Source organism: Rattus norvegicus, chromosome 11 (assembly GCF_021556685.1).
Source record: "Rattus norvegicus strain SHRSP/BbbUtx chromosome 11, alternate assembly SHRSP_T2T, whole genome shotgun sequence".
Taxonomy (NCBI): Eukaryota; Metazoa; Chordata; class Mammalia; order Rodentia; family Muridae; genus Rattus; species Rattus norvegicus.
The window spans coordinates 63,818,195-63,830,503 of record NC_141544.1 but is presented as its reverse complement, the minus strand read 5'-3'; the positions used below and the strand labels follow the sequence as shown (position 1 = coordinate 63,830,503).

At 40.7% G+C, this 12,309-nt stretch overlaps 1 long non-coding RNA gene across 1 annotated transcript; it reads right to left on the bottom strand.

Annotated features, from left to right (window-relative positions):
• Nucleotides 1–6,035: 6,035 nt before the first annotated feature.
• LOC120095653 (uncharacterized) lies at nt 6,036–12,170 on the bottom strand. The gene is made up of 3 exons (XR_015633055.1): nt 11,965–12,170; nt 10,073–10,187; nt 6,036–6,395 (listed from the first exon to the last, which is right to left on the bottom strand). It is a non-coding gene; the product is annotated as an uncharacterized LOC120095653 (long non-coding RNA).
• Between the last annotated feature and the right edge of the window lie 139 nt (nt 12,171–12,309).

The following is a 12,309-nucleotide window of genomic DNA, read 5'->3' as shown; positions in this document are numbered from 1 at the left end:
CTGTTATATTTATGTCTGAACATTTCACTCTACGGGAGCTACGCTTCTTTAAAAAAAAAAAAACGTTTAGTTTCCAACTGTTCATGGTGAGCATGTAGGAATGATTGATTTTGTTGTGTTAACGACAATTCTCAAAACATTACAAAGTGTGCCTATTAGTTCTGGGTGCTTTTGGTCGATCACTTTGGAATTCCTACCTGGACAGCTTTGCCTCTTTCAGATCAGGATAATCAAATTCCTACTCTGCTGGTCTTTATTGTGCTGAGCAGGAATGCTGGAACAGTGTTTTACTGTCGCGCTTATCCAACGCATTGTCTTTTACTAATAAGTATGATGTCAGCTACAGTCTATGGGTTTTGTGCTTTTGTTGATTGGAAGACCAGTTTTTAACATCTTAAGAGACTTTTAATCTATTCTTAGTATGAGGAAAGGTTTGGTTTTTTTTAATTTCTTAAATCACGAGGTGATGATGCTTATTAAATATTCTTTTTCCTGCCCCTACCACAATAGATACGCTCATATCTCAAGATGGCCCTTGGCCATTGTTCATATATTGCTGTGTACAATATGCTAATGGTTTGGTTTGCTTTGGTTTGGTTTCTGAGACAGGGCCTTGTTGTACAAGACAGGATGGCAATAGCTTATTTTTGCAGTCCCTGCTGGTTTTGAACTCATAATTCAATGGCCTCGGTCTCTCAATTGCTGGAATTACTGAATACACCACCACATCCAGCTTTATTAGTTGCTAGTTTATATAGAACTTTAGTGTTGCTGTTTAGGGGTCAGTGACCTGAAAGAATGTCTCGTCATCTTTGTGTAGCATTGATCCATTAAGCACGTGGGTCTCATGAATACATTTGGGGAGGCTTTTTGTGATTCTCCTTTGAAAAAGAGGATGTAACATTGATATTATTTTTTCTTCAAATATGCCAGGAAACTGTGCCACATTTTTAAAATTAGAAATTCAACTTTTATCAAAGTGGTGAGTCTACTTAGAATGTATGTTTTCTCTTCAGTGAGTAAAGACGGCTGGTGGTGCTTGTGGCACAGGTGAGCCTCGTGTGGTTGAATTAATAATGTGTAACTGCTCTTCCATGGTTCTCCTCATTAAAGTCTGGTCTAAGTGACAAACTCCTTCTGTCCCAAGAGTAATAGTTTGTGTCTTTCCCCAGCTTTTCCTCTTTGGTTTTGCCTAAAGTTTTGTCAAGGTTATTAATCATTTTAATGATTAGTAAAAACAATTTTATCCCCTCTAGTGATTTTTTCTTTTCAATATCTTATCCCATTTTCATTATTTCTTCCTTATGTTTTGGGTTTAGCTTCTTAAAGGAAAAGTTTAAAATACTTACTTGAATTTCCTCTCTGTTTTTTAGCATAGCCCCTTAACGCTACCACTGCCCCTCAAAGGCAGCTTTAGAGGCACACTTCAAATTTTATTTTATGTTTCTCAGTGCTAGAGCTGTGGCTTGGAACTTGGCATTTGTGAGACAATCTTCTTATCACTGGTCCACATTTCCAGCCCTTGAATTTTTAAAATATTGGGTTTACAATTTTTTTCAGAGCAAAACACTTTTCAAATGTTTTTGTGATTTCTTATCTGGTCTCAATGGCATTGATCTTTAGTTCATTCTTTTGTTCTCAGGTAACATATCTTATACAATATTAAAAAATATTTAAATCGGTTAAACTTCCGTTTGAAATTCAATGCATCATGGTACCATATGTATCTACAAAGAATGGGCACAATGTTTTTTAAAAAGGACTTAGGTCTTATCTGTGTGTGCATATGAGTTCAGGCACCCATGGAGGCCACAAAGAAGGTATTGGATAGCTGAGTTGCGGTTACAGATGGTTGTGGGTTGCCTGAGGTATGTACTGGGACCCACACTTAGGTCTTCTGTAAGAGCAGCAAGTGCTCTTAGCTCCTGACCAATCTCTCAGCCCCCAGGTCGTCTGCTTTTATTGGATTCGGTGGTTTACAGATTTCAATTACACCTTAGTTGAGAGAGTCACTCAGTTCTCTCCTCTTTCCCGTTGCTCTGAGAACCTGGGAGAAGTTGAGACTGCCCTTGTATAATTACACATTTCTGTACTCTTCTTTTTCAGGGGACAGTCTTTGCTTCCTGTGATTTTGAAACTCCCTGGTCGGTCCACTCTCATTTAGAGCTGTTTTTCCTTCTTGGTGCTTTGGTGCTTCTGTTATAATGTGACAACCCGCTTTCCACTGGATTTTTTCTATCATGTATATGTGTGTGTGTGTGTGTAGTTTATGTATATGTGATATATATATGATATATATATATATAATGTATGTGCATACTTTTTTTACATCCTGACCTCAGTTTTCCCTCCCTCTTCTCCTCCCTGTCCCCCCTCTTTTATCCTTTTATTTTTAACTTGTTTCCAGTTTCCATTTAAAATCTTTTCTGGCGGTTTTCCCCTTTGCATTTGTGTGTGTTGACAAATGTATGTGAATTACAGTTTGCCATCTTCCTTTTACTTATTACGTATTTTCTTTACCATCAGATTTATTTCATACGTTTTGTCCAAAATATTACATTGATATTCACAAAGAATTATCAGATAATGAAATAGTTTTGTTCTTAGCTCACAAATGTTTCTTTTTGTTTTTTGTTTTTGTTTTTTGCTACATTCATTTATTGTGTGAGTGAGCATGAGTGTGCGTGGGTGGTGTGTGTGTGTGTGTGTGTGTGTGTGTGTGTGTGTGTGTGTATAAAATCTGGAGGATTCAGTTCCTTCCTTAAATCAAGTGGTCTCTGGGACTGAACGCATATTATTACTCTATTTGGGGCCATTGTCCCTACCTACTGCCTTGTCTCATAGACACCATCAAATGCTCAAGAGAAGCCATGTTCACTCATATTTCTACTGTTTTTGTTGTTTTCCTTTTGTTTCTGATATTCTGGTTTTCTTTTGATCTAAACAAATTGCTTCTGAGGAGTCTGTAGCAGGGTATGGAGGTTGGAAGGGAAGGGAGAAATGCAATGTATTGTAATCTCAAAAAATAAAAAAAAAGTAAATAAAAAACCAAAACATTTTCCCTCAACAATTTTTAGAGCAATATTTTGGTAATACATTTTCCTGGTTTCTCTTATTTCAGAAAGTATTTATTTTATCATCGTTATTATTTTTCCTTGTTTTTGTTTTTGAGACAGGGTTTCTCTGTGTTAACAGCCCTGGATGGCCTGGAACTCACTGTGTAGACCAGCCTGGTCTTGCACTCAAAGATGTGCATTGTCTCTGCCTCTGCTGGGATTAAAGTCATGTGCTGCCACCATTCCTGACTCCTCGGTGCTTTTGAAGGACAAGTGTGACAATCATCTCTGACCTCTGACCCATCACTCACGGCCAATAGAAATGCCCCCTTCCCCTTTAAGTCCCTGTTCTCGCTCTCAGAGTTTGCAGGGTTTTCCTTACGCATTGTGGTTTTAAAAGTTTGACTACATATATTGGTGCAGGCACCTTTGTGTTTATGGTGGTGTTGGGGACTACTGATTCTTTTGTCTATAAATGCATGACGTTCCCTAACACTGGATATTTTTAGACATCCTTTCCTGAGATGGTATTACAGTATTCCTTTTCTCATCCCTTACAGAGCTCCAACTGCACAAATATGAGATCTTTCAATAATTCCCCTAAGGTACTCGTCCCTGTCATCTCCATTCTGTTATTAAGCATACCTAGCAGTTTCCTGCCAAGTCTTATATTTAATCTCAGATTTTATATTTTCAACGAAGTATTTTTAATAGTAGTTGGAATAACAGAAGCCTCTAGTTAGGCCAGGGGATATTAGTTGTTAAGTAAACTGTGTGTGGATGTAGTTTGTGAAACTGTCCATACATTTTCTAACATGCTTTTCATTGGGTTCATTTGAACCACGGTCTCCCTCCACAACTCCCCATGTTATTTAATTGCAGCAAATGAACTGAAATAGGAATCGGTGTCAGCATCAACAATAGGCCAGCCAATGAAGTACAGCTTTCCTGTGCCTGGCTTTCTTGAGAAACATACTCTTGTAAATCAGCCACCATGGTGTGGAGACACATGTAGACACAGATAAAACATGTTTGCGCTGACATTTGTAACTAAGAGTTCAGGCTGTCAGCAATAATCAGTACACGGGTAAGCTTCCAGTCTTAATGTTGTTCAGCCAACATGGAGAAGAGTGTACGTGACCTGTCCCGCCTAAGCCCTGCCCAGGTTGTTTATTGTTTTATTTCATTTTCTGTGGTGCAGTAATAAACCCGTGTCTTAAGTGTATGCCAGGCCAGAGCTACGCTACCAAATGATAACTCTTGCCCCTTTACCTTTTACAATAGCATTTTGAGACAGAGTTTCATGATTTGCCTTAAACTCCCTAAGCCTGCATTCTAGGGAGGCCTTGAACTTGCATCCTGCTTCAGCCTCCTGAGTAGCTGAAGTTAAAGACCTTCACTATCAAGCCTAAGTAAGCTATTGATTTTAGGTAAAGTATATGTTGTTATAGGGTTATATAGTTTTGGGTAGCTTATGATCTAGCAGTAGATAACAATATATTTTGGAAACTTGTACCTTAAGGAGCTTCTGAGAAGTTGTGATAAAAATCTAAAAAATGTAGTGACTGTGATAGAATCTTCATGGAAATGCCGACAAGGACTGATGTTTTAAGGAGGCTATTTTATAGATGCCTGATGGCCTTGAAAGTCACTTTTAAGCTGAGGAAAATGTGGCGAAAGTTGGAAGAAAGTGGATGCTTCTTATGTAGAGATAGGTATTTGGGGGTTGGGAATTTGGCTCAGTGGTAGAGCGCTTGCTTAGGAAGCGCAAGGTCCTGGGTTTGGTCCCCAGCCCCCCCAAAAAAAGAAAAAAAAAGAGGTTTTGATGCATCCAATGACATCTGACAGCAGCATGAAACACAGGAAATCAGTCTAACAAACCGTTCGACAAGCTTCCCGAAGTTTCAGGCTTAGTGTCAATGTCACCAGGTTGCTTTCTCTAGCAACTATATGGTGAGCATATTTGACTACACAGTACAGTCAAATGCAAGGAGTGGTAAGGAAGGTAAAGGAATGTAACCATCAGACAGGACTATTTCATACACAGGTTAATCAAACATATTTGGATAAGTTTTGAGACCCATTTCACAGAGGGGAAGTCATGCTCGGTACTGTAAGCCCAGGTAAATGCCCTTTGCTCAAGAGGCCATCTGTCTTAGTGGGGAGCCAACTACCATTTATAAGTTCTCTTGCTAAATAGACATTTCATTAAATTGTCTTCAAATAGATATACGTCTATTCATGGATCAGTGGTGCTCTCATTCTTGGCCAGGCGAGCTTCTCTCTCCAGAGGGTGATGGTTAATGCTGAGACTCATTACTGGTCAAAGTGCTGAGGAAAAGGGACTTTACAAGAGGGGGAAACTGAAGAGAAGTACAGTGAAATTCTGTCTTCTGGACACAGCAGGACTGTTGAACTCATAAAGTCACTGCAGCTGTTTATGGCACCCACACGAGGCCTCACGGTTAGTTAACATTCCAACAGGCATCACTAATTAGACTAAGTGGGTTACACAGAAAGGGAGGGTAGTCATCAAAGTGGGAAGGGATGAGCTGGGGATGCCTAAGAGATGAGGGGGTAGTGGGCTAGATGGGATCAAGACACGTTGTTTATATGTATTAAATGGACAACAAACACAAAAATATTCTCTTTTTTAAAAGTCACTATTTTGAAAATAAAGTTACTTCTCAAATGTGTTCTAGGAAGCAAATAAAAACGGATTCTAAGCAAAGACTGAAGTCAAAGGACTAAAGAAAATAAAAATCCAAGAGTGTGAGTTTCTGTCTCAGAATGACTTAAGGTGCCACAGCAGTCAAACAAAGAAGTTTCTGGAAGGTTCTCAAAATGTTATACAACTTCAGGAGAGGGAAAGTATTTCCTTACATCATTCCAACAACAAATAGAAAATGATTAACACAGAACATAAAGAGTTTGACTTAGCCAATCCAGAAAGCATATATAGGTCAAAATACCATGTTGTATGTTATAATCATTCAACATTTACTTGTGAATTAAAATACATTTTTTTTAAAAAGGGAATGGGCTGATTTGTTTGTGATTAGTAGGTATGATGATTTAAACTCACTTGGTCCGCAGGATATGGCACTATTAGGAGGTGTGGTCTTATTGGAATACATGTGGTTTTGTTGAAGTGTATAGGTAGGCTTTGCGGTCTCCTAGTGCTCAAGTTCTCCTCAGTGTGGAAGAGAGTCTTCACCTCCTGACTGCCTTCAGGAAGACAGTCTCTTCTTGGCTGCCTTCGGATGAAGATGCAGAATTCTTGGCTCCTCCAGCAGGCTGCCATGCTTCCTGCCATGATAATGAACTGAACCTCTGAAACTGTTAAGTTACTCACAATTAAATATTTGCATTGGTCATAGTGTCTCTTTACAGCAATAAAGCCTTAACTAAGACAGTAGGTATAGCTTATAGGAACTCATATGAGTCCCGATAAAATCCTCAAGGATTCTACAAGGTTAAGAAAATTATTCCCCTAATAGCCTAGACCAAATTTCTCAGTGGCATTGGTATCTCTATGGCTAGTATAGCTTTGTCCTTGGAGAGGGATGTGCTTTATCTTCAATGGAACAGTCAGGTAGTAAGTTCTTCAGTCTCAAATAATTAATCCATCCAAAGTGCCCATTTATCTAGTCCTTCTGCTCCTTCCTTCAATTTACCAAACACAGTCTGTCATCTCTGCTTCCTCTAATATAGTACAATGTCGCATCCAAGCATAATGGATCCACTATAGCAACAGGGAGGAAGTGGCTCTAGGGCATTAAGATCTGAGGGAGGATAGTCATGTTCATTAACCCTTCCTCAACCTGGGTCATAAGCTCATGTTTAGCTCTCATTAGTATATATTGCTCCAATTTTACAAATTTTATGATTTATTCCAAGAATTATTCTTCGCTGCATGGACTAGATAGCAGTCTTTTTGGACAGACATAGTGAAGGAAGTTTGGCCTTTAAGAATTAAGGCATGTGTGATGAACGTCTCCTTTAGCTGAGCTACCCCAAGGTCTTTAGTCGATAGAAGGCTGCTTCCCTAGAAGAAGGTGAGATTATTTTTACAACACAAAGAGTTTAAAAGAAGCTTGCAATTCCAAGTTCTCAGTCTTATCTACGTATCTCTCATTCTCGTGTAGTTTTGAGACAGGGTCTCACTCTATAGGCCAGGCTGGCCTGGAACTTAATTATGTAGTTCATGCTTGCTAAAACAAACAAACAAACAAACAAACAAAAAAACCCCAGGGATTGTTCTGCCCAAGGGACTATGAACATGAGCCACCAAGCCCAGCTTACATAACTAATTCCTTTAAGAGACATTTGTCCCTAAATCAGTGGTTCTCAACCTTGCTAATGCTGTGTGACCTTTAATATAGTTCCTCATGTTGTGGTGACCCCAACCATAAAGTTATTTTATTGCCATTTAATAATTATAGTGTTCTACCATTATAAATTGTAATGTAAATGTCTGATATGTAACCCCTGTGGAAAGATCATTTGAACCCCTAACCCCTAAAGGGGTCATGACACACATGTTGAGAACCGCTGCCCTATACCATTCTGACACCTGAATGATGTTCATGTTTTGCCTTGTACTTTTACCACACACAGTATACAGTAGCTACTCCCAGTCACTATGATGTCACAGCACATGTAGTGTTCATCTCCTCACACTTAAACATGCAACTGTTGTTATATGACTATATGGTAATTTAGCTGGAAAGACCCATAGTGAGGTATGTTTTGGTAGAACCTGTTTTCACACCAATGCTTAAACTGGCTGTCATGATGCCTTGACATAGCTAGTTTACTTGGGAGATCATCTCAGGAAAGAGTGAGTAACTGGGGAGAAGGAGTTAGCAAAGAAAAGTAGGCAAATAGTCCATCATTGTATTGATCTTCCATAAGAACAAATGGCAGTGGAGTCTACATGGAAAATTTTGAAAAAGTTTTAGAGCGTTCTTCACAATTGCTGCAGTAAAGAACTCGCAGCTGCTCTATTTACACGTGAACCTCTACATGTTGCCCTGTGGTCATTAGCCAGTTTGTATTTTTAGATGGTACCCGTGTATCCATCCAGTGACCTTCTCAAACTCTGAAGAAGACATGGATACAGACAGGAACAGCTACATCATCTCCTAGAAGAGACACTGATATCACATATGAAATTGATTACCTCAGCTGAACTGAATTTAGGTGGACCCAACTGCCTGAGGCTTAGCGTACCACAGTGCACTGGCTGGTTTAGTGTGTCAACTTGACACAAGCTGGAGTTATCACAGAGAAAGGAAACTCAGTTGAGGAAATGCCTCCACGAGACCCAGCTGTAAGGCATTTTTCTCAATTAGTGATGAAGGGGGGGAGGACCCAGTCCACTGTGGGTGGTGCCATCCCTAGGCTGGTAGTCTTGGGTTCTATAAGAGAGCAAACTGAGCAAGCCAGTAAGACATATCCCTCCATGGCCTCTGCATCAGCTCCTGCTTCCTGACCGACTTGAGTTCCAGTCCTGACTTCCTTTGGTGATGAACAGCAATGTGGAAGTGTAAGCTGAACAAATCCTTTCCTTCCCATCTTGCTTCCTGGTCATGATGTTTGTGCAGGAATAGAAGCCCTGACCGAGACAAGCAGCATGTACCACACCTACATTTAATTGGAAGAAATGTTGACTTTCGGTTAAAGGATGTCATTTACTTTCAGTCAAACTGACAGACCTGGGAAACTATGAGACCCACATAAGAACCTGTAGTTCTGTATTCTCTTTCCAGGTGTACACAAAGTCTTCCTTTCCATCCAAATGGGTTTTGGGACTGGAGGGGTATGGCTTGTAGAAAGAAGTAAAGTGGACCATTTCCCACTCTGGCTCCTAAAGTTATCTAACTCTGCATACAAGCCAAGTCAGAACTCCATTAGGAAGATGCTGAAATAGTTTAACTGGAGACACCTGAATCCTTGAGCTGTCTCTTATATAAAAGAACTGCGAAAGTTTTCAAAATCAAAATAGACTCATCCTGCCAACTTGAAAAAAAAAATAAACAGAGCCCAGAGATTTTGAAGGAAGCTTCTTATGCAAAGTTGCCTGGTCAGCAGTACCACGAAGGACACGGAAGACTTGCAGCCTACACTGCAGCATAGCGCACCCACAAAATGCCACCACAACCTTACATAAAAAGTACTTGTACAAGGACATCTGTCCAAATGGTGTGTTCAGTCCAGGACCAAGGCCATTCTTACTCACCACTGTGACCAAGGGCTAAAATATCTGATGTAGAAGTCATCAGTTTTGCCTATGAAAACACTTTATTTGTTGGAGCTCTTTGAATATGCCACGGTTTGCTATTTTCTATCTGTCCCAAATACACACACACACACACACACACACACACACACACACACACACACACACACATTGGAAAATAGCTCTCTGTTTTTGGTTTAGACTGGAATAGAGAGGCCAGTGATAATCACCTAATTCTCATCAGACAGTTTGATCTGAACTCAATCTCTCTCTGTCTCTCTCCCTCCCTCCCTCCTTCCCTCCTTCCTTCCCTTCTCTTCCTCCTCTTCCTCCTCCTCTCCCTCTCTGTTTCTCTCTCTCTGTTTCTCTCTCTCTGTTTCTCTCTCTCTGTTTCTCTCTCTGTTTCTCTCTCTCTCTCTCTCTCTCTCTCTCTCTCTCTCTCTCTCTTTCTCTCTCTCACTGTCTCTCTCCCCTGGGTGTATGTGTATGTGTGTGTGTGTGTGCATGGACCCACATGTGTGTCCATGGATATTTTCAATTGTTTTGTTTTAGCAACTGTTAGTGAACTGGGCTAAACGAGTCAGGGTATAAAGTCAGCCTGTTTCAGATTCTGAAAAACACTGCTCATCATCATCCCGTGTGAGAAGGAATAGAATCAGCTTGGTGGTTTACTGTTAGCCTCTTAGGGACAAAGGGCAGCCAGCTTGCAGCAGCTGCCGTGCCTTCTAGATAACCGAGTCCCTTGCTCCTGGTTCAGGAACCCTGCATGCACCTCTTGTACTTGCCGAATGTTGCTTAACAGAGAAGTCCCTTCTCACCCACACAGGAGAGAAGAAACTGAAGAGAAACGCTGTCTTCCCTTTCATCATGAGTGGTTGAGAAAACACCTAGGATATAATAAATACGAATCAATAAAAGACAAGCAGATAACCTCTCAGATTTTAGATGAATATAAAGGCACCTGCCTAGTGTTTAATAATATGCCTTATCGTTAAAAAAATATGGATAATATCTCCTCAGTGGCGGAGCTAGTCAGTGTGACAAAGAAGTAAGAATACTCCCTCTTGTGGTTCTTGGGAAAAATAATCTCTGTCATGAGAACATACCGAGAAAACAAAATACCGATTATTCAAGATAACGTCAACGGATAATTGCAGTGTACGGGTTTCTCTCTCACCCGGTTTTCAACTGTGCTGACCATGGACCCTCAGGGGAGTGAGAGCTTGTATTGTGACTTGGGAGGAACCAAGAATGTCACATGAGTAAAGGACTCTCCAACCTGTGTTGCAAAAGGCTGTTTCTTACTTGAGGTTTTTTTTTTTTTTTTTTTTTAAATTCTTCCTGAAGAGTAAAAAGAAGAAGTATTTTGTTAGCTAATTTCTTCTATTCAGTTTCACCTGGCTCCCCCTGTCGACTCTTCTGGCTCATTGAGACAGTGTGACTTCAGGGAGAGCACATTCAGTGTTGACACCCTGTCTCCTCCTAGTCACAAGCCTGGCCATTTTCTTTCTCCTGCCCGTCTGGGAGGTCAGTTTGCAGCTTTGTTTTTCTCAAAGGCTGGGCGTCTACAAGAGCTAGAAATAGGTATGCTTGTTTCTTAGAGGAAATATAATGACGCCACAACCAGAAGACGCTACTTAGCCAGGTCAGCGATGGCTCTGTGTGCCACTGTGGTCTCTTTCTGATGACTGATGTGCTTTACCTTTGTGCTTACAATGTTTCACCTTAGAAATGTGATTTCCCTCAACACCACCCCACCCCCATTCTCAGAGCTGACAACAGTGTGGGACTCAGTATTTCTCCAAATCCAGTTTTCTCTCTGGTTTTCTAGTTAGAATGTAAAGTTGTGCTTGTTTGACCAGGAAAGCCCTGGTGTATGCTGACATCTCGTGATCTATTTGGTTTAAGATCTGTTGCCTTTACCTTGTGTCAATGGAGATTTTAATAATTTTAATTTCATCATCCAAAAAATACAGCATTATGAACACTGGAGGCAATTTATTGAAAATATTTATTTTATTGAAAACACGACATTCTTTAAAGAAAAAAATACCTGTGACGTGTTATTGGACACAAAGAGACTGATTCAACCACATGGGAGATATACCAAAAGGATCACTTTATTTTTATGGAACGATGTTCAAGTAATCATAAATGCCAAGGATTTTTTGTTTAATTGTGTTTTGTTTTAAGTAAGCATTTTAGTCTTGAAATGATTTTACTATGGTTATTTTTCTACCTCTGGTTTATAAATTCATAATTTAAATATGTATAACTCATGATTTTAAGTATGCCTTTCATTTTCAACAGTATCTGGGATTTACACTAACTGGTGCATAGCATGATTTCCCTTATTGAAGCTCTGGATCTTTATCTATTTTGACAGCGCCTTAGACATCATCATCACCTGACTTCAAGGGTCCAGGAAGCTCTATACCAGAACCTCCTACAGCATCAAGTTCTCCAAATGCATCAGAGGGATGGCTTGAAGAAGCAAATGTCCTTAGCTGCTGAGCTATCTCTCCAGCCTCCTGTTCTTTGAGTTTTAAGGAAGTACTGAATATGTTATCTGAGAAAAATCATTTCTGGCCACCAAGAATTTCTATCAATCTCCACCTATTTGCTACTCCCGTGGAAGACAGCAGTTTGATTTTCAGTACTCACATACGGAACTTCACAACTGCCTGTAACTCGAGCTTCAGGGAAACCGATGCCCACTTTCGATCACTGTGGGCAGTTCTCCACCTCACGCACGCACGCACGCACGCACGCACGCACACACACACACATGAACGCACGCACGTACTCAGGCACGCACGCAGGCACGCACGCGCGCATGCACGCGCGCGCGCGAACACACACACACACACACACACACACACACACACACGCAGGCACGCAGGCACGCAGGCACGCAGGCACGCACGTACGCAGGCACGCAGATACGCAGGCACGCACGTACGCAGGCACGCACATACTCAGGCACGCACGTACTCAGGCACGCACGCA